This window comes from Rhinatrema bivittatum, chromosome 9 (assembly GCF_901001135.1).
Source record: "Rhinatrema bivittatum chromosome 9, aRhiBiv1.1, whole genome shotgun sequence".
NCBI classification, from domain to species: domain Eukaryota; kingdom Metazoa; phylum Chordata; class Amphibia; order Gymnophiona; family Rhinatrematidae; genus Rhinatrema; species Rhinatrema bivittatum.
The window spans coordinates 156,083,476-156,105,061 of NC_042623.1; the positions used below are offsets into that span (position 1 = coordinate 156,083,476).

General features: G+C 46.4%; 1 protein-coding gene across 1 annotated transcript in view; it reads left to right on the forward strand.

The window, feature by feature from the left end:
- The window catches only part of LOC115098742 (glypican-5-like), a 1,173,655-nt gene that overhangs the window by 838,346 nt on the left and 313,723 nt on the right, over positions 1-21,586 (forward strand). The window lies entirely within an intron of this gene.

Here is a 21,586-nt window from a genome sequence, read left to right on the forward strand (position 1 = left end):
CCAGCATAGCCCAAGGCCCAGGTGTAGAGACCCAGTCTCCAACTAGGCCTAGATCCGGTGACTGTAGTGTCAGGCCTGGTTCCAAGCTCAAGCCTAGTCCAAGCCCCAGACATCAGTACTCATGTGGGCCTCACATACCCAAAGGACCAGATAAGTCACTGATTGGGAGGCTGGGACTTAGCCGAGGCCCCTGTGTAAGCCCGGGCCTAGGCCGAGAACCCAGCGTTGCACTCTTACCTAGGCTGCATGCCCCTATTTTGGGCCTCAGTCTGTGTCCTAGGTGAGGCTGTGGCCTCAGGCCTAGGCCTCGACCCATTACATTCATATGAAACAAATGCAACAATTAAGGTTTGTTTCATTTGGGGACCCTCAATTTGTTTTGAGACTCCCCCAAATGCAACAAATTGCCCTTATTCATCTGTTTTTTAATTTATTTTAAAACGAATGCATATCCATAATAAATATATATATATAGAGAGAGAGAGAGAAAGAGAGAGAGGTGTTGATAACTATATAGATATGTTTATATTGATATAGATAGAATATGTTACTATGCATTCTCACTTGAGACTTAACTATTGCAAGATCTGCTTTTTAAAACTAAGCTAGAATGAATGCCCATTGTCCTCACACCCAAAACAGAAGAAAGCTATTTCATTCATATTCCAGTCACAAACACTAATTTATTGTACTTCTGTGAACCACTGTTCATAATCCAGTTAACACTTATATGAGGAAAGAGGTATTTTAAGGACAATATGCATTGCAAAAAGTATTTTAGTATATAATCAGAGGATATCAGTCTAATTTTAAAAAAATCTGCTTTCTTTGGGGTAATTTCCAATTGGTGTAAAGTTTATGGGTACCTTTTACCCACAGACTTTCCACTAATTTTTAAAGCAAAAGTACACATACATACATTCACTTTAAAAATTATCCTGGTTGAAATAAGTGCAACACTATTACACCTACTGTTTGGTGTGTGAAATTTTGCTGAGAGAATTACCTAAGAACATAAGATATACCTTACTGGGTCAGAACCAGGGTCCATCAAGCCCAGTATACTATTTTCAATAGTGGCCAATCCAAGTCACAAGTACCTGGCAAGTACCCAAACAATAGATAGATCACAAGCTACTATTGTTTATTAATTACTGTCTTAGCAGTTTATGGATTTTTCCTCTAGGAACTTATCCACACCGTTTTTAAACCCAGTTACACTAACTGTTGTAACCACATCCTTTGGCAATGAATTCCAGAGCTTAACCATGCGCTGAGCGAAAAATAATTTTCTTCGATTTGTTTTATGTTTTGCATACATGCTTTTTAAAATCTATAAGTCCCAACCCCCCCTTGGAACACTTCTCTCGCTAATGCGCCTAAAAGTATACACAAGCACTGTGTTATGCAGGCAATTTTATGCACATATCGATCACACAATTTTCTAAAGGGCCATTTCTTTAGGTAAATTACTAGTTGAGCTGCAGAAGTCCGTCTGAAAATGTATCCCCCTAAGTGCTGGATTGGAACTTCTCTGCACAAAATGCTGCTTTATGTGTAGAGGTGGCTTTTTGTATTTTTTCCACCCAGTATACGGGTAAACTTACATGTGCATGTCATGTTTCCATGTGAGTTTACTCAGAGTGGAGAAGTTCCTGGGAGAAATTTAGATTTATATGCATATGGATGAATTTTCAAAAGGGTTTCATGCATTCAAATAGCATATATGCACCGTAAGTACATGTATGTAGATCTATGTTTTTTTAGAAATGTCAGGAGTATGTATTTATTTTCAATTTTACTTTTGGATGGAAGGTTTGGGTGAACTGGTGGGGGTTCAGGGTAAAGTATTAGTTTGTCTAGGTCAGTGATTGCGAACTTCAGTCCTTGACTGCTACAAACAGGCCAAGTTTTCAGATATCTACAATGAATATGCATAAGAAAGATTTGCATTCATCTCCACCATTGAATGCAAATCTGTCTCATGCCTATTCATTGTAGATATCCTGAAAACCTGGCCTGATTGTGGCACTCAAGGACTGGAGTTCGCCATCAATGGTCTAGGTGAACTAGAAAAGGGCTGAGTGAATTGGTGGAGGTATCAGCAAACTACTGATTCCAATTATGCACACATAAGTACGGTAAGTATTTAAAAAATGGCAAAGGTGCATAATTTATAAAATACCTGCCTCCATGTTTAATTCTGGGTATTTATTCACAAAGTATTATGATTATTTCATGCATAATATACTGTATGTGTGTTTGTTATAGAATGGGTAGATGAAGTATATGTTTTCTTTCAGTAGAAACATTTGGGCTTGCTTTAGGAACAGAAATAAATTGTGTTTATAAAATACCAGTCATCCACGTATGCAGGCAAATGCTGTACCATGGATAGGTTTAAAAATTGGGCTGTTATTTGAATATGAGACATAGAAACATGATGGCAGAAAAGGATGTATAGCCCATCCAGTCAACCCATCCGTTCAATTAATTTAGCATTATAATTCTCATCACTTTCTCAGAGATCCCCTGTATTCCTCCCATGCTTTCTTGAATTCAAATATGTTTTTTGCCTTTACCTCTTGTTCCAGACATCCACCACTCTCTCTGTAAAGAAATATTTTCTAAGATTACTTCTGAATCTATCTCTTTCCCTGTACGTACTAGGATCAGTCCAGACGGTGGGTTATGTCCCCCGTCCAGCAGATGGAGTCAGAGCAAACTTCGGAGAGTGCAGGCATATAAGCCGGTGCACCCCTCCTGTACTCTCAGTATCTCTCTGACTCCAGCAGATGTGAGGAGGGGAACTCTTGGTTCCCTCTACTGAGTGACTTGTCACTTGTTTTGTTTCTTATTATTCTATCTTTCCGGTGGATCAAGTTATTAAATTATATTAGCTTGGAAAAAAAAAAAAAAAAAAAAAAGTTTGTGGTGAACCGGCTCGGCTGGCGCCACGTTTTGTTTTTTTCTGTCTCAGGCTTGCCATTCGGACTGCCTCTTCCTTCCTTTCCCCCTCCGTTTAGCTTCCTATCCCGGAGGGGCATAGGGTAAGTGTTTTGGGGGGGAGTTGTTTGTATTTTTTGCCTTTCTAGCTTGCTTTGGCGTTCTCCGTCGGTGGATGCTGGTGGAGCCAGCCTCTCCCCTCACCTCAGTCGCGGTCTTTTGCCCTCTCCCCGCGGTCCCGCGACGTCACATTCCCCGGGACCGCAGGCGGCACGGACGTTTCATTCCCTGCCGTCCCCGGGGTTGTTGGGCTAGATTAGAGCTGAGCTCGGGCGCGGACGGCCCGCTCCTCCCGCGGCGAATTCTCCGGCGTTGCTGCCTCGTGGTGCATTGGCTCACCCCTCCCCGGACGCTCGCGATGCAGCGCGTCCGTTGTTCAGCCTGTGGCGGCCCGGGACAAGCCGCATCGAGGGACGGTCTCTGCGGCAGGTGCCTTCCCGGAGGGGAGGCTAGCACCGCTCTCCTGACCACTTCCCCACCGCGAGCCGAGCGCCGCGGGCCTCGGGGGCTGGGCCCGCCCCCGTCGTTGGCGGGAGCGGCGGCCATCTTGGAGTTGGAAAGTTGCATGGGCTCTGACGCAGAAGAAACCTCGGGGGAAATTTTTACCTCTGGCGCCCCCGAGCCTGGATCCGGGGCCTCTTCCCTCCTCCTCCGGGCTTTCCAAGGACCCCCTTCCCACCCCATCAGCAGGCCCATCGGGTTTCTCGGCGGATTTTGTGGTGCTCATGCACCAAGCGTATCTACACAGCCTGAATCCGCAGGGGGTCTCGGTTCCCACTCCTCCTCCCGCTAAAGCCCCAAGGCTGGCAGGTGTGTCGGTGGCAAGCTTAGGGGCCGGGGGAGGCAACCCCAGGGCCCCCCTGAGTACGCCTGCCGCCCCTACCGGGGCTGGGGGGCGACCCGGCGTCGCAGACGGACGACGAGACTCTCTCAGCACATCTGGAATGCGACGACCCCACGGGTCCTGCGGATCTTCCGTAAGGAGGAATTGACGGATCTCATTCCTCACGTGCTCCAGGAATTGGACCTGGACCCCCCAGTCGAGCCCCCGGGGCCTCCGGCGCCTTCCGTGGCCTCCGCTACATCCAAGGGTGACCCTGTCTTAGCGGGTCTCCGTCCCATGGCGCGGACGTTCCGATTCATGATTCCTTCCTACACCTCCTCGTGAGGGAGTGGAATAACCCGGAGGCGTCCCTTCGGGTTAGCAGGGCCATGGATAAGCTCTATCCTCTCCCGAGCGATTTTCTGGATCTTCTGAAGGTCCCTAAGGTCGACTCAAGCGGTTTCCGCCGTCACGAAAAGCACCACGATTCCGGTCACGGAGGCACTGCCCTCCGGGATATCCAGGACAGGAAGCTGGAGGTCGCCCTCAAGAAGATCTACGAGGTCTCTGCGCTGGGAGTCCCGCGCGGCCATATGTGGTTCCCTTACCCAGAGAGCCGGTCCTGCGATGGTCCAACAGCTCCTCACTTCCCAGCAGTTGCCACCGGACGAGGCAGCTCAAGCTGACAGACTGGAGGCGGTGATCGCTTACGGAGCGGACACGTTACATGACTTGCTGCGGGTCCTGGCGAGGACCATGGCGTCGGCGGTGTCCGCCAGGCGCCTCCTGTGGCTCCGGAACTGGGCTGCGGACGCTTCCCTCCAAGTCCTAGCCTGGGTTGCCCTGCCCTTTAAAGGCAGGTTCCTCTTCGGGGAGGACTTAGATCAGATTATCAAGACCCTGGGAGAGAACTCGGTCCACAAGCTCCCAGAGGACCGTCGCCGGTCCTTTCGTCCGTCCACGGGGACTCCTAGGAACAGGTACCGCGCTCAGAGGCGCTACAGGGGTTCCAGACAGCAGGGCCCGAGGACCCCGTCAAACCGGTCGCAGTCGTGGACTCGGCCCTTTCGTGGCCGCAGACCCTCCAGGGACTCCTCAGCTCAGGGAGCCCCCGGCAAGTCAACACAATGATGCCAGGCTGGCCCTCTCCTCGCTACCCCGGATCGGGGGGCGCATTGCTCTGTTTTACGAGGAGTGGGCCAACATCACCACGGATCGCTGGGTCCTCGACATCCTAAGGCACGGTTACGCGTTGGAATTTGTCCGGTCTCCCAGGGACAGGTTCCTCTTTTCTCCCTGCGGGTCCAGCATCAAGCGGCTGGGGATACAGCAGACGCTGGACCGCCTCCTGGACTTGGGAGCCATTGCGCCCGTCCCCTCAGGAGAGGTGGGCTCGGGACATTATTCAATTTACTTCGTGGTTCCAAAAAGGACGGATCCTTTCGCCCTATTCTGGATCTCAAGGAGGTCAACAAGACGCTTCGGATCTCCAGGTTTCGTATGGAGACACTCCGCTCCGTCATCGCGGCGGTTCATCAGGGGGAGTTCCTAGCATCCCTCGATCTCACGGAAGCTTATCTGCATATTCCGATCCGCCCGGACCATTGGAGGTACCTTCGTTTCAAGATCTTGGGTCAACACTTTCAGTTCCAGGCGCTGCCCTTCGGTCTGGCGACCGCGCCCAGGACCTTTACCAAGGTTATGGTAGTGGTGGCAGCTGCGCTGAGGAGGGAAGGCATTCTTGTACACCCTTATTTGGACGACTGGCTCATCAGAGCGAAGTCATTGCCGCAAGGGCGGGCGGCAGTCGACAGAGTTGTGTCCTTCCTACAGTCCCTTGGCTGGGTGGTGAACTTCAACAAGAGCAGTCTCCTACCGTCCCAACGGTTGGACTTCCTGGGGGCGCGCTTCGACACGGCACAGGGCAAGGTCTTCCTGCGGCTGGACAAGGCGCAAGCCCTGCGGGAGCTGATCATCAGGTTTTCTGCTCTCCCGGTTCACACGGCGCGGGACTACCTGCAGGTCCTTGGCTCTATGGCGTTCGCAATCAGCCTGGTCCCCTGGGCGTTTGCACACTTGAGGCCCCTGCAAATGTCTCTTCTCTCGAGATGGAAGCCGGTCTCCCAGGACTATCAGGCGATTCTTCCTCTCCCTCCGACCGCCAGGGCCAGCTTGCGATGGTGGCTGGATCCCAGGAACCTATCCCAAGGATGTCCCCTGGAGCCGCCGGACTGGATTGTGGTCACCACCGATGCCAGCCTGTCCGGCTGGGGGGGCGGTGTGTCTCCAGAGCTCGGCGCAGGGGCTGTGGACGAAAGAACAGGCGGCCTGGCCAATCAACCGCCTGGAGACCCGGGCGGTCCGGTTGGCTCTCGTGCAATTCCTGCCCATGATCAGAGGACGGGCGGTCCGAGTCCTCTCGGACAATGCGACGACGGTGGCTTACATCAACCGGCAAGGGGGCACCAGGAGCAGACTGGTGGCGCTGGAAGCGACGCGTCTGATGGATTGGGCGGAACGTTTCCTGGACCGTCTGGAAGCCTCCCACATCGCCGGGGTGGACAACATCCAGGCGGATTATCTGAGTCGTCAGGTGTTGGATCCGGGAGAGTGGTCCCCTCTCCGACGAGGCGATGGCTCTCATTGCCAGACGCTGGGGGACGCCCGCGTTGGATCTCATGGCATCAGCGGTCAACGCGAAAGCCTTTCGGTTCTTCAGCCGTCGGCGGGAGCGCGGCGCGGAGGGCGTCGACGCCCTGGCCCTTCCCTGGCCCCCTCGGCTGTTGCTCTACGTTTTCCCCCCTGGCCCCTCGTGGGCAAGGTGCTAAGGAGAATAGAAAAACACGTCGGTCGGGTCATCTTAGTGGCTCCGGAGTGGCCGCGGCGCCCGTGGTTCGCGGATCTCCTTCGTCTGGCGGTGGGGCGAACCCCTTCGTCTCTCGCACCTGCCACGTCTGCTCCGCCAGGGGCCCGGTATTTTCGGAGCAGGCGGAACACTTCTGTCTTGCGGCGTGGCTTATGAGAGGAGGGGCCTCTTGCGCAAAGGATACGCCGGTCCCGTGGTAGATACGCTCCTCCAGGCGCGGAAGACCTCCACTTCGGTCGCTTATGTGCGGGTATGGAAGGTCTTTGAGGTCTGGTGCTCGGCGCGGGGGGCTCTCGCGACTGCAGTATCCCGTCATCAAGTGCTGGCGTTCCTGCAGGAGGGGCTGGAGAAGGGCCTCTCCTATAATTCCCTGAGGGTGCAGGTCTCCGCTCTCGCGTCGCTGGCTCGTGCCGCGGGACGGCCTGGTCTGTCGGCTCATCCGGATATCTCGCGATTCCTCCGGGGAGTGAAGCGCCTACGTCGCCGGTACGTCCCCCTCTGTCCTTCGTGGAATCTCAACCTGGTCTTGCGGGCTCTAGGGGGCCCCCCCTTTGAGCCACAGCGGCGGGCCGCTCTCAAGGACATCACTCTGAAGGCGGTCTTCCTGGTCGCCATCGCTTCGGCGCGGCGTATCTCCGAGCTGCAGGCTCTTTCGTGTCGGGAACCCTTCCTCCGGTTCACGGACTCGGGGGTTCACATCCGGACTGTCCCTTCGTTCCTGCCGAAGGTGGTTTCCTCTTTCCACGTGAACCAGGTAGTGGAGCTGCCAGCCTTCCCGGCGGATGCTCCCCTGTCTCTTCGCCGCCTGGATGTGAAGCGCACCCTTCTCCGTTATTTGGAGGTGACTAACGAGTTCCGGGTCTCCCGATCACCTTTTCGTGCTCTGGTCGGGGCCCTAGAAGGGTAAGTCAAGCGTCCAAGACTACGATTGCGCGCTGGCTCAAGGAGGCGGTGACTTCGGCGTACATCGGTTCCGGAAAGGATCCCCCGCCGGGTCTCAAGGCTCACTCTCTCCGAGCCCAGGCGGCCTCCTGTGCGGAGTCCCAGCTCGTCTCTGCGCAGGAAATCTGTCGGGCGGCGACCTGGAAGTCTCTCCACACGTTCTCCAGACATTACCGGCTCCATGTACAGGTATCTGAGTCGGGTTCTTTTGGGACAGGGTCCTTCGAGCAGGCTTCCCGGGGACCCACCCGGTTTAGGGAAGCTTTGGTACATCCCACCGTCTGGACTGATCCTAGTACGTACAGGGAAAGAAAATTACTTCTTACCTGCTAATTTTCGTTCCTGTAGTACTATGGATCAGTCCAGACGCCCTCCCTGGACGTCTCTTGAGATCTAGGAGGGAACCTGCTCGTTCGTCTTTCCTGTCTTCCTATTCTCATGGCTATTCTCCCTTCGGGGATTTCTACCTGTGTGTCTGTGTTTGTCCCTGTTTGGACAGTTCTTATTGCACGTTGCATAGTTCTTCACGGTTTACAGTTGATTGTTCAGGGTTTGCTTGATCCACCTGCCTTGGTCTGTCCAGTATTCTTCCTTGGCTTTGATATTCTCGATTCTGAGAGTACAGGAGGGGTGCACCGGCTTATATGCCTGCACTCTCCGAAGTTTGCTCTGACTCCATCTGCTGGACGGGGGACATAACCCACCGTCTGGACTGATCCATAGTACTACAGGAACGAAAATTAGCAGGTAAGAAGTAATTTTCTTTTTCATCTTCATCCCATGTCTGCCTGATCTAGAGCTTCCTCTGCATGGAGATATTTAAATGTCTCTCATACCTCCCCTATTCCACCTTTCCTCTAGGGTATACATGTTTAGATCTTTAAATCTATCCTCCTATGCTTTAGAATGAAGATCTGTCAGTCACTCTAGCAGGTGTGACTTGTGTGGGGTATATATGGTGGAATAATTTTCAAAGTACCTTTTGAAAACTGGTGTAATGCATTTTTAGCCGACTTCCTTATGTGAGCTATTTGAAAATTACTCTCCATGTGACCACTTAAAACTCTTATTCCTTATCTCTCAAGATATTTTCTTGGTTTTAAGCCATTTAGACCACTTTTATGTACTAGTTCTATAAGCATTCCTTCTTTGTGTTTTGTTTTTTTAACTTTTTATTTATACAAATTTTATATGCTAAATATCAAGTAAACACTTGAGATAAAATACAAGAGTCATTAAATCATAATAATAATAATAATAAAAAAAAGAAAAACCTTAATTCACCTTTCCATTGGGAAAAACAAATCTTATCTAAGACGCAAAGTCCACAAATATTAGGAGAGGCAATACCACAATTCATTAAATAAATAGGAATTAAAAGCTGTCTCTAGAGCAGTATATCATCAGTTTAACTAAATGGAGACGTCAGTAGATCACAAGGGAGATGAAGGAGGTTGGTCACTGAGAAAGAAGCTTAATTGAAGAGGCTCAAAAAATGTATAAGAATATTGTATTATTTACAAGGAAATTTCAGTACAAAGAGAGCACCTAGTTAAAGGACTATAGGAGTCAATCAAATAAAGAAACTGCTTGCGCCTTTTCTGAGTAGCTTTGCAACATTAAGAAAAATCCTAGTTTTAATATTTAGGACAAGTTCTTCATAGCATTTGAGGAAAAGACAAAAAGTCAATTTCCTATCAGATAGTCAATGCTATAGCAGCTGCAGAACCTCCTCCCTGTACTTTCCCTACTGACATCTCTGAATTTGCATCATCAGATGGCGCCGAAGCCGATGGGAAAGGAGACACTCTCCTTTCCACTGGATCACTGGAGGGCCATCTCGCTGCAGAGCAGAGAGTGGTGCTTGGGTCAAGGAGAATCAAGGGCATATTCCCCCCAACAGCTTCCAGTGACCGCACGCCCTGAGAATGTGATGAAGGATGCAAGACAAAAGAATCTATCGTGCCTTATCCGGGATGCACAGGGATCGCAAAGTCGGTCCGGTCTCCCCTTCCTTTTACCCATCTAAAAGATTAGGAAAACAAAATTCAAACAACAAAGGTCAGGCCAGCAGAGCTCCTCCCATACCTGTCTCTAGGATGCCATCTTGCCTTAGCATTCCTCCTTTGCATAGCATACAAACACCCAGATAGGTTCATTCAATTTTTTCTTAAATTTGCAATACCTTATTTTTAAGGCTAACTGTCTGTTTTTTAAATAACAACCTTGAAATACAAATCAATATTCTACCTCTTTTGGTATTTCAATCAGAAAAGATAAATTAGCATCTATAAGCTTAATTTACAAGTAATATGCTTTTTATTTTATTAATATACTGGAATCAGTTTAGAAGGATAACTGATAAAGGAATAAGTGCCAAGTTGAAAAAAAAGAATTAGCCTATTAAAACATGCATTTGAGGTCTAATTTTAAATGGTTAAGTTCATAAATTAATAGATTTATATACCATGTTCTTCACTAGCCTGATAAGTTGGATTTGGCTGGTCTTGAGCATCATTTCACTAAAATTTCAGTGAAACTTTTGAATTCATAGCTGAGTGCAGCATTTCTGAACAGGAGGAAAAATAAAACATTGTTACTTTAATAGGCTGCATTTCTCATGTTGACTAGCAAATATTGATGAAAAGCATACATCTAAGCAACACGTAATCCTTCTCAAAAAAGAATTGGAATCGATGCATGAATGAATGTTTCATATTGTTAGCACACAGTAACAATCTATGAGATAACTAAAATAATTAAAGACTGTTTTTTTCCACATGCACAATTAGCTTTTTTATTTTAGAAGCAGAAAAATAGGTCTTTAATTCCCCAAATGCATTATGCTTTCTGCTTAACATCAGTCAGCGCTGTAAAAACAATTGTACATTGTTGTGTATCCTTTTTCGAAGCAGAAAGCATTATGACACAATAGCCTTTCCTCAAGTGTTACATTATGCATATTTTCAGAGTAATTTCAAAGGATATTTGTTCTCTTCTTCAAAGGGAAAAAACCAGGCCATTCCTACTCATCAGTCACAAATTAGCAAACTTGTGTGCCATAGAAATCATTTTTTGCAGTCCCAAACATTTCTACTTACTACTTCCACGTCTACTATTTTTAGTGCTTCTGAATGCATGCCCACTGTATACTGGTTCCTTTTCACAACACACTTCTTAAGTAGTTATCAGAATGAGGACTTATTTACAGTAATGGGAATTTATAATGGGGTATGATGAGGATGGAACAAAAACATAATGGGCTATATTAACCCATTATGAGTCCACAGAGGAGTCCAACATGAGTAACTATTCAGGCTGATCAGTAAATAAAATTATCTGCCATTCACTCATGGAAGGGAGCCTGTTCAGTTTGTTCAAATAACTGTAAGCTGCAAGAAGATGAATGGAAAAATGAAGGAAAGGAAATTGTACCCACTTTGCTGCAAGCTACAAAATACATTAACTCTTTCACGTCTCTAAACATGATCCTCAGTAGCCTTTTTCCAGTATGCAAAGTCTTGCAGCATCTGAATTGAACAAGGGAAATGAACCAAGCAGGCATAGGTCCTGATATCAGCATGTTCCTTTTCTCAACTGGGAGCCATGTCACTATTCCAGAAGCCAACCATGCCATACAACAACCAAATGCACATGGTACCTCTCCCTCTTTTTGCTCATTCTCTTAAGTCTGTTCTTGGCAATGCCTTTCAGCTATGCCTAAGTATCATAAACAGACCTGGGCTCCTTAAAGGTTGGAAAGGTGCTGCCTTAGAGGAGGTGCTGAACATGGTATAAAAATGATAGGTATCATGTGTGCATGTTCAATACATGACTGAGCACCTGTACTGACACCATCAGGACAAGCTGGCTTCCCAACTTCCTGAATCAGATCAAAATGCACCAATATTGATATAGAAACATAGAAACGACGGCAGAAGAAGACCAAATGGCCCATCCAGTCTGCCCAGCAAGTTTTGCACTTTTTTTTCTCATTCTTATCTGTTACTCTTGGCTCTTAATAACCTTTTGATTCTATTTCCCTTCCACCCCCACCATTAATGTAGAGAGCAGTGTTGGAACTGCCTCTAAGTGAAATATCTAGCTTAATTAGTTAGGGGTAGTAACCGCCGCAATAAGCATGCTATACCCATGCTTATTTGTTTACCCAGATTAAATAATTCAGACCTTGTGGTTGTTGTCTGTGTATAGATCTACTTTTCTTTCATTCCCCCTGCCGTTGAAGCAGAGAGTTATGCTGGATATGCATTGAAAGTGAAGTATCTGACTTTCTCCCCTGCCGTTGAAGCAGAGAGCTATGCTGGATATGCATTGAAAGTGAAGTACAGGCTTATTTGGTTTGGGGTAGTAACCGCCGTAACAAGCCAGCTACTCCCTGCTTTTTGTGAATGCAAATCTTTTTCCACGTTTCCTCTTGCCGTTGAAGCTTAGAGCAATGTTGGAGTCGCATTAACCGTGTGTATGTTTATTGAATAAGGGTATTATCTCCAGGCAGTAACCGTCATTCCCGTGAGCCACCCACGGGATGGATAATCCATCAACACTCTTCTTCCTCCAGACTTTAATAAGTCAAACATGCCTAGTCTCCTGTCTTGATGTGAGAAGGGTAAGGTCCAATATGTGATGTTAGAGTGAGAATAAGTCTTGATTCCAGATTGACTTTGCTTTGTACTTGGGGTCTCCATGCACTGATAAGTGTCATCTTGTTTTCTGATGTTTTGAAGACAGACATGGTCTCTGTGAACCACCTACTTATGGTTTGGGGCATGGTGCAGAGATCTTTCCTTCCAGATACAAGGAAGCTGAGGTCAAGCAGACAATGATGCTCCATTGGCTACTGAAGGATCCTGGGGTATGAAGTGGCAGAGGATCTGCTGTGGTTGCTGCAAGCAATGGTGCTAGCGAGTATTTTCTTGTAAATGTGTTATCTGTCTTGGAGATTGCTGTATATGTGTCTGAATGTATCTTACCACGTGGGCTGTTTCTCTGTCGGGCATGCTGGTTTGGGAGTTGCTGTGTTCTCTGATTTTCTTGGAGCTTATCATTAATTCTATCTTTGGCACTGTGCCTGCTTCCTCCTTGTCTACATCTGTGTTGTGCCTGTGGGTGTTTGCTCTGACATTATTTCTTTTTCTTGCTTTCTGTGGTCTTTGGTTGCCTACACAGTCCAATCAGGTGCTGTTTCTCATTTTCCATGTTATGTTATGTTGCAAGTTTTCTCTGTTCCATGTCTCATTCCTTTTCTTTCTTTGATCTTGCTTTTAAGTATAATTGTATGCTTCTTCCTCTGATTTTTCTCCTTACTAATCTGTGCAAGCAGCTGCTACTGTCCTTCAGACCAGGCATACCACCAATGGATGCATGCATGCATTCCCTGCGCTTTGCTCTTTAGAAGAATTTATGGATTGTTGTATATTTTATTGAGTGTCGATTTATATTATGACTTGTATTATGCTTGGAGTAAGTCATGGGTCCTCTTTTTTTGAATGAAAATGTGAGATAAAAGCCTAAAATGAAATGAAATGTCCTGCCTTCGGTCCTGCTCTTAATCTGCTGCTTTCTGTGTGCCCTTTGGAAGAACCATTCTTTTTGTCTTTCTCTCAGCCTTGGCTTGTCATGCTGCATGCAGCTGTGCCTCTGGAACCAGATGAAGGACACTGCAAAGTGAAGAGCACTCTGCCACAGGAGCTGAGTGAGGCCAGGGGCCCTGTGTCCCGCCTCAAGCCTTTACATTTTTTCCCATGTTTTTCTTCCTATCTGCTTTGGCCTCCTAATAGTTGGCTATGAAACGTTGTTGCTAGCTTTTTTCTAATATTGTGTTAAATATTTTTTTCTATTCTATTATTTATGGTTGCTCCAATGTATTTCCAGCAAATACATACCATTGTTGTATATATGGAAACAATAAATGTATAGATGAAATATTATCTATAAATAAATAATGCCCTTATTGTCCGTGTTAGTGCTTGCTTGGTTTTCACGTGGGCGTGTGTGTGTAAATGTATGAATGCAGGAGGGTATGTGGCTATGTGAATGCTTAAATGCTGGTAGTTTGTGGTTGTGACAGTGCATGTGATTACAAGGTGATTTGAATGATGGGGGGTTAAGTTGGAGAGGTGGAGGGGTGAGGCATATGTGTGTGTGATTTGGTTTTAGGGATGTTTCCACAGAAGGTGAAGACAGTGTCTGATACCTATAAAGAGGAAAGTGCAGGCCTATGCTTCAGTGGTGGTGTGACTGTCACTTTAAGTGTCACTCAATGGCACAAAGACAGGATTTTATTCCAAGTATTTTGGGAGCCATTTATGGGCTCCATTGGGACCGAGTGAAAGAGAAAAGTGTGTGAGTAAGCTATTTTGCCGTCGTTTTCAATGTGAGGAGAAGAAAAATGTAAAAATGTATTTTTGCTTCCATGGAAATCTTTGCTAAAATAAAGGTTGTCATCTTTACTCCTGCCCTGGGCCAAGTGCAAATTTATTAATGGGGATGGTCTCAGGAGACAACTAGTGCATATCTAGGTGTGCAAATCACCATGGTTTGGCAAGTAACAGGAGCAGAGTCAACCCTTGTAATGGAGCATACAAGCCAGCTCTGCCCTCTTACACCGGCGCAAATATAGACAGGCGACTCCAAAAACCTTTTGGAAAGTTTCAAAAGACAGCAAATAGCAGCTGAATATCTCTTTTTGACTGAAGATATTCATAAAAAACCTCCTCTGTGGTTGCTTTTCATTAAGTGGTGTAACAACCCTCCTAGGGTGAATCAATTCCAATGACTTATGCCAGAGAATAGTGATGGACATACTCCTCAATGGTTAATTAAAATTCTAATGACACAAGGACAGTTTCCCTAGAAAGGCAGCCTCTCCTGTCCGATGCTTTAGCTCAGGGGTACTCAAACCAGTCCTAGGGGCCCCGCAGCCAGTCGGGTTTTCAGGATTTCCCTAATGAATATGCATGAGAAATATTTGCATACCCAGGAGGTAGTGCATGCAAATAAATCTAATGGATATTCATTAGGGATATCCTGAAAGCCCAACTGGCTGGGGGGGAGGGCCGAGGGCCTGGTTTCAGTGGTTTGAGCACCCCTGCTTTAGCCTATAACATTATATAAACGAGGTTCATAGTTCAGATCTTGGTATTGTCAAACTATGTGAAATTTGTACTAATTAATAATAAGTTAAATAAAAACTATCTTTTAAGGACTTTAAGGGCAATTTTAAAACAAGTGCACGTACGCACAGGTGCATGTGTTTGCCGGCTCGCGCCATAGGACGCGGCGGTTTTATAACATACGCGCATATATGCATGCACGATATAAAATAGGCATATCACGCGTACATGTGCACAGAGGTTTATAATGGATGCGCACGTGTGCGTGCAAATGCTGCCACTACTGCGTAAGTGGGGGCATTTTAGTAGAAGTGCGCCGACGCAATTCCCAGTTTTCCCAGTTTGTTCCCAGTTCGATCATGTAACGGCTAGGACTTCCTAACCCCCCTAGTTAATTAGCCTCCCTTTTACCCTGTTAGCCCTCACCCTTGAAACCCTGCTGACTAGCCTCATTTTTTTGTTGTTTTAAAGTTACATGCTAGGGTATCTTGGCATGTACTTATTGCGTAAATATTTACGCGCTGTTTCATTCATAGATCCAGGAACAGCCATGCCCCACCTAGACCACGCCCATGCCCTGCCCATTTTAAAGAAAAAAATGTTTGCGTGCGGAGCGGGACATGCGCGCGGACTCGGGTGCCTTTTAAAATCCGCTCGGTGCAGTCCGGCCCAACTTGTGCGGTTTATCTTCAGGTTTGATGCATACAGGGCTTTTAAAATTGACCTGTCAGTACAGAAGCACTATGCACTGCAAAGGAAGCGTAAATATTACATAATAGTCAGTAGATAAAAATGTGTAGGCGCTCCTTTTCTACTCAGTTACCCTTGCCTGCGACTTCACTATCTCCCTACCAGTGCCCTTCTGTACCTGTTTTACGCCATGTTAAATTCTATTACTATTTAGTTATTAGTATCACCGCCACTGGTAGGTTATCCCAGACACCAACTACTCTCTCATCAAGGAGGTGCAGTGTTTCCTCCGTGCCTCCATTTTGTCAGCTTTGTATTATGATTCCATATCCTTGAGCTTTTTCCTGGAGCTTTTACATTTTTGTTTACATTATTCTGATAGCTATTTGTGGATCTGTGAATGTCCTTTCAGGAGTACTCTAGCACAGAACAAACTTACACTCCTGATCTCTCAACCTAAATCTACCTTCTGCAAGGTCCCAACATAAGAGATAATTGTGGAAAAAATATGGCAGACAGGATTTGCATGTTCCATCAGCCGTTACTTATTTTATTTAAATTACTGCTTTTTTCTAGAGAAATGTTCATACATCTGTTATTTATTTATTATTTTATTTATATTCTGCTTTTGTGATATATATATATATATATATATATTACATAAGTTGGCCTTCTCCATAGTGTCAGTGAATCATCTTTATGGCATGGCAGACAATCACAGTCCTTTTTCAAACTTCCTCCATAGTAGTGCAGTCAACAGAATCACTTAAGCATTTTTATATATGGTGGTATGTGTTTTTAGGCTGATTAAAATTTTTTGGAAGAAACATTTTGTTCTGCTTTCTCTTTTTGCTCAGAGATCTATATTTACTCTTCTTATCTTAATGGGCACAAACCATTTCTGATACTGAGAGAGCCCTACTGATATTGTTGGGCTGCCATGCTTGACCATGCTTGAATTATTTCCTTCCTTATACTCGACTAGAGAGGTGTGAACTTTACAAAAATGTTTTCAAATAAGGGTTTGCAAGTAATTTCAATGATTATTTTTGCAAAAAAGAAAAAGAGGATTTCCATTAATCAGCAAATCCATATTAGATTTTGGAAAAATGGATGCGCCTGGGGAAGGTAATTTTGTAACATGTGCAGCTATGCGCATAAATTACATCCATTTTCAAAGTAAACTTATACAAATAAGTTTGCTTTGGAAATGATCCAAAACAATGCACCTAAACAAAGTAACACCTGCTCTTTGCAGGGCACAAATTGTGCATACTAGTTTACTTGCATTCTTTTTAAAATCAAATACGTGTGTGCATATCCGAACTCCATTACCCAGAATCCCTATGGTCTCTGGGGCAGGTTTCACACATACCTTTTTACACAAATCCAAGATAATTTTATAGCAAACCATTTAGGCAAAAAAACCTATGTTATATGATTGTAAATCTTAGAAAATTACCCCCTTAATGCCTTTTAGTAATTTGGACCTTAAGGCAGGCAATATCTACATCTGTGATTGATGATATCCAAGCCCTATTGTCAGGGCCAGTGGGAATCTGCCTAGATCAGCAAGCTACAGGGATGGAAAACCACTCCTGCAGGCGTCCACTGCTACCATCCCTCCTTGGACTGTCATTGCTCCTCAGCAACTCTACCTCCATGATCCCTATGTCTCACTCTTCTCCTCCTAAACTTTCAGTCTCTTTACATCCCTGTAAACACCCCTTCCCCTGGTAGTCTCACTCCTTCCTCTTCTTTCCTTTAATGTAGCAGGGTGACAGTGGCAACAATACGCCTTCCTTAACCATTAAGCCAGTTCATACTCAAGTCCTGTTATAGCCCTGCCTCATTCTATTCATGTTTCCATTTCAACAGGAAGCTCAGGCAGAAAGAAGTGAGCCTGCAATCAGGACTGTAAGCATACACTAACTCACAGTCCCCATGCTTAAGAACATAAAAAGTTGCCATACTGGGTCAGACCCAAGGGTCCATCAAGCCCAGCATCCTGTTTCCAACAGTGGCCAAGTCACAAATACCTGGCAAGTACCCAAACACTAAGTAGATCCCATGCTACTGATGCTAATAATAGCAGTGGCTATTACCTAAAGCCCAGATTTTAAAGGGGCTACGCATATACATTTTTTTGTTTAAGCTTGTGGCCAGGCTTTGTGTGCGCTATGCGCATTTTACAGCGAGCCCGGTCACACGCATAAACCCTGGTACGTGCAGAAGTGTCAGCCGAGGGAAAATGGGTGACCTGGGGGGCGACGCAGGTTCAGGTCAGGACAGCACCATTAACCTCTGTCCTGGGGAAGCGCGCACCAGCAGCCAGCCAGCGCACACAGATTACTTCTGCTCCGGGAGGAGCAGTAAGTAGGAAAATAAAAAAAATTTGGGGGATAGTTAGGGTAGATTTAGGGGTGGGGAGGAGAGAGGGAGAGGGAGGAAAGATAGTTAAGTGTAGTAAAGTTTCCTCCCAGTCCGCTCCTTAATTGCAGCGGACTGGGAGGGAACTAGGGGAGGCCCGATTGCATCGCCACACATATTTAGCTAAAATCCCCCCCTCCCCCCGCATGCGGACCTGGCCACCTGCCCATACATGCAAGCACGGACATGAAAATCCAGTGTGCATGTGCATGCAGGACCCATATTTTATAACATGTGCGCCAATGCGCACATGTTATAAAATTGGTGCGTCTATGGGGCGGATTTTCAGAGCCCTGCTCACCTAAATCCGCCTAAATCCGGGTGGATTTAGGCAAGCAGGGCCCTGCGCGCCGGTGCGCCTATGTTCAATAGGTCTACCGGCGCGCGCAGACCCAGGGACTCGCGTGAGTCCCAGGGTTTGGTGAGGGGGGCGTGTCAGGGGGGGGCGGGCCCGGTCGGCGCGGCGTTTTGGGGGCGTGTCGGCAGCGTTTTGGGGGCGGGCCCAGGGGCGTGGTTATGGCCCGGGGCGGTCCGGGGGCGTGGTCGCGCCCTCCGTACCCGCCCCCAGGTCGCGGCCCGGCGCGCGGGGATTTACGTCTCCCTCTGGGAGGCGTAAATCCCCGACAAAGGTAAGGGGGGGTTTAGACAGGGCCAGGCGGGTGGGTTAGGTAGGGGAAGGGAGGGGAAGGTGAGGGGAGGGCAAAAGAAAGTTCCCTCCGAGGCCGCTCCGATTTTGGAGCGGCCTCGGAGGGAACGGGGGTAGGCTGCGCGGCTTGGCGCACGCCGGCTATACAGAATCGATAGCCTTGCGCGAGCCGATTCAGGATTTTAGCGGATAAGCGCGGCTACGCCCGTATCTACTAAAATCCCGCGTACTTTTGCTTGCGCCTGATACGCCAGCAAAAGTACGCCAATTTGCGCGGTTTGAAAATCTACCCCTATGTGCGTACGCCAGGAACTGCACTCGGGTCTTAAAATCGACCCCTAAGTCAACTTGATTAATAGCCGTTAATGGACTTCTCTTCCAAGACATCCAAACCTTCTTTAAATCCAGATACACTAAGGGGCGGACTTTCAAAGGGTTACGCGCGTAACCCTGAGAATCCACTCCTGCGCGCGCCGAGCCTATTTTGCATAGGCCCGGCGACACGTGCAAGCCCTGGGACACGCACATGTCCCAGGGCTTGAAAAGGGGGTGGGGCTTGGGTGGGCGGGGGTAGAGACTCCAGGCACAGCGGCCATTTGCTGATGTGTCCAGGATCGTGGGCCGGCCGTTGGCCGGCGCGCGCAACTTACACCTGTCCGGAGGCAGGTGCAACTTCTAAGTTAAAGGTAAGGGAGGGGTTTAGGTAGGACTGGGGGGCAGGTTAAGTAGGGGAAGAGAGGGGAGGGGAAGGTGGGGGGGGGGGGGAAGGAAAGTTCCCTCCGAGGCCGCTCTGATTTCAGAGCGGACTCGGAGGGAATGGAGGAAGGCTGCGTGGTTCGGCGCGTGCAAATTTCACAATTGTGCACCCCCTTGCATGTGCTGACCCTGGATTTTATAACATGCGTGCGGCTGCACGCGCATGTTATAAAATCAGGCATAGATTTGTACATGCCAGGTTGCGTGCACAAATCTACGCCCGCATGTAACTCATAATATCCGGCCCTAATTGCACTAACCACATCCTCTGGCAACAAATTCCAGAGCTTAATTTTGTATTGAGTGAAAAACAATTTTCTCTGATTTGTTTTTCTGCTTCCTAATTCATGGATTGCCTCATAATCCTTCTGTTATCCGAAAGAGTAAATAACCGATTTACATTTACCCATTCTAGATATCTCATGATTTTGTAGATCTCTATCATATCCCCTCTCAGGCGTCTCTTCTCCAAGCTGAAGAACTGTAAACTCTTTAGCTTTCCTCATAGGGGTGCTGTTTCCAAGACCTTATTATTTTGATCACCCTTCTCTAATGTATCTTTTTGAGATGCAGCGGCCAGAATTGTACACAGTACTCAAGGTGCAGTTTACCCATGGAGTGATACATTATGACATTTTCTGTTTTATATTCACCATGCCTTCCTAATAATTCCTGTTTGCTTTTTTAACTGACACAGCACACTCAGACAATGATTTCAATGTATTATCCACTATGAAGCCTAGATCTTTTTCCTGGGTGGTAGCTCCTAATATGGAACCTAACATCGTGTAACTACAGCATGGGTTATTTTCCCTACATGCATCACCTTGTACTTGTCCACATTAAATTTCATCAGCCATTTGTTCCTCCTTCAAGGTCCTCCTGCAATTATCACAATCCACTTGTGATTTAACTACTCTGAATAATTTTGTATCATTTGCAAATTTGATTACCTCATTCCTTGTCAATCATTATAAATATATTGAAAGCACCAGTCAAAGTACAGATCCCTGAGGCACTCCACTGTTTACCCTTTTCCACTGAGAAAATTGATCATTTAATCCTGTTTCCTGTTTTTTAATCAGTTTATAATCTATGAATGTACATCGCCTCCTATCCCATGACTTTTCTTAGAAGCCTCTCATGAGGGACTTTGTCAAATGCCTTCTGAAAATCCAGATACACTACATCTATTGGTTCACCTTTATCCACATCTGTATTAACCCCTTCAAAAATTGAATCAGATTTGTGGGGCAAGACTTCCCATAGGTAAATCCATGCTGTATTCTATTAAACATGTCTTTGTATATGCTCTGTGATTTGGAACTTTAGAATAGTTTCCACAATTTTTCCTGGCACTGAAGTCAGGCTCACTGATCTATACTTTCCCAGATTACCCCAGGGCCCTTTTTAAATATTGGGGTTATAGTGGCCTCCCACCAGTCTTCAGGTACAATGGATGATTTTAAAGATATGTTCAAAATTTTAACTAATAGATCTGAATTTTCATTTTTTTAGTTCCTTCAGACCCTGGGGTGCATACCATCCGGTCCAGGTGATTTGCTACTTTTTAGTTTGTTAATCTGGGCTAATACATCTTCCAGATTCACAGTGATTTGGTTCATTTCATCTGACTCATCACCCTTGAAAACCATCACCGTTAAAAATCATTTTTGGAACTGGTATCTCTGCAACATCCTCATTAGTAGACATAGAAGCAAGTATTCTTTTAATCTTTCTGCAATGGCCTTCCCTTCCCTAAGGGCCTCTTTAACCCCTTGGTCATGTAACAGTCCAACTGACTCCCTTGCAGGTTTCCTTCTTTGAATATATTTTAAAACATTTTTATTATGATTTTTTGCCTCTATGGCCAACTCCATTTCAAATTCGCTCTTAGATTGTCTTATCAGTGTTTTACACTTAACTTGGCAATTCTTATGCTTTTTCCTATTTTCTCAGATGGATGCTTCTTCCAATTTTTTGAAGAATTTGTTTTGGATAAATTAGCCTCTTTTGACTATTTAGAAGGAAGGTGTTGCTAGAAGAATTGAGGTCTGGGTAGATGGTGGCAGATGGATGGTATAGGTGAAGGTTAAAGATGGGGAAGCAGGGAAGGGAGAGCCATATTTTGAAGCCACCTAGGGACATGAACATTTTTTGCACTGACTTTGCCCATAGTGGTTCTATTTATGCACCTGCATTCTGAAAATCAAGTTTTATATCTGGATGTTGTTGTACTGAAATGTTTGAAGGATTGATAAACAATATAAAAAACATAAACTAAGAGGTAGAAA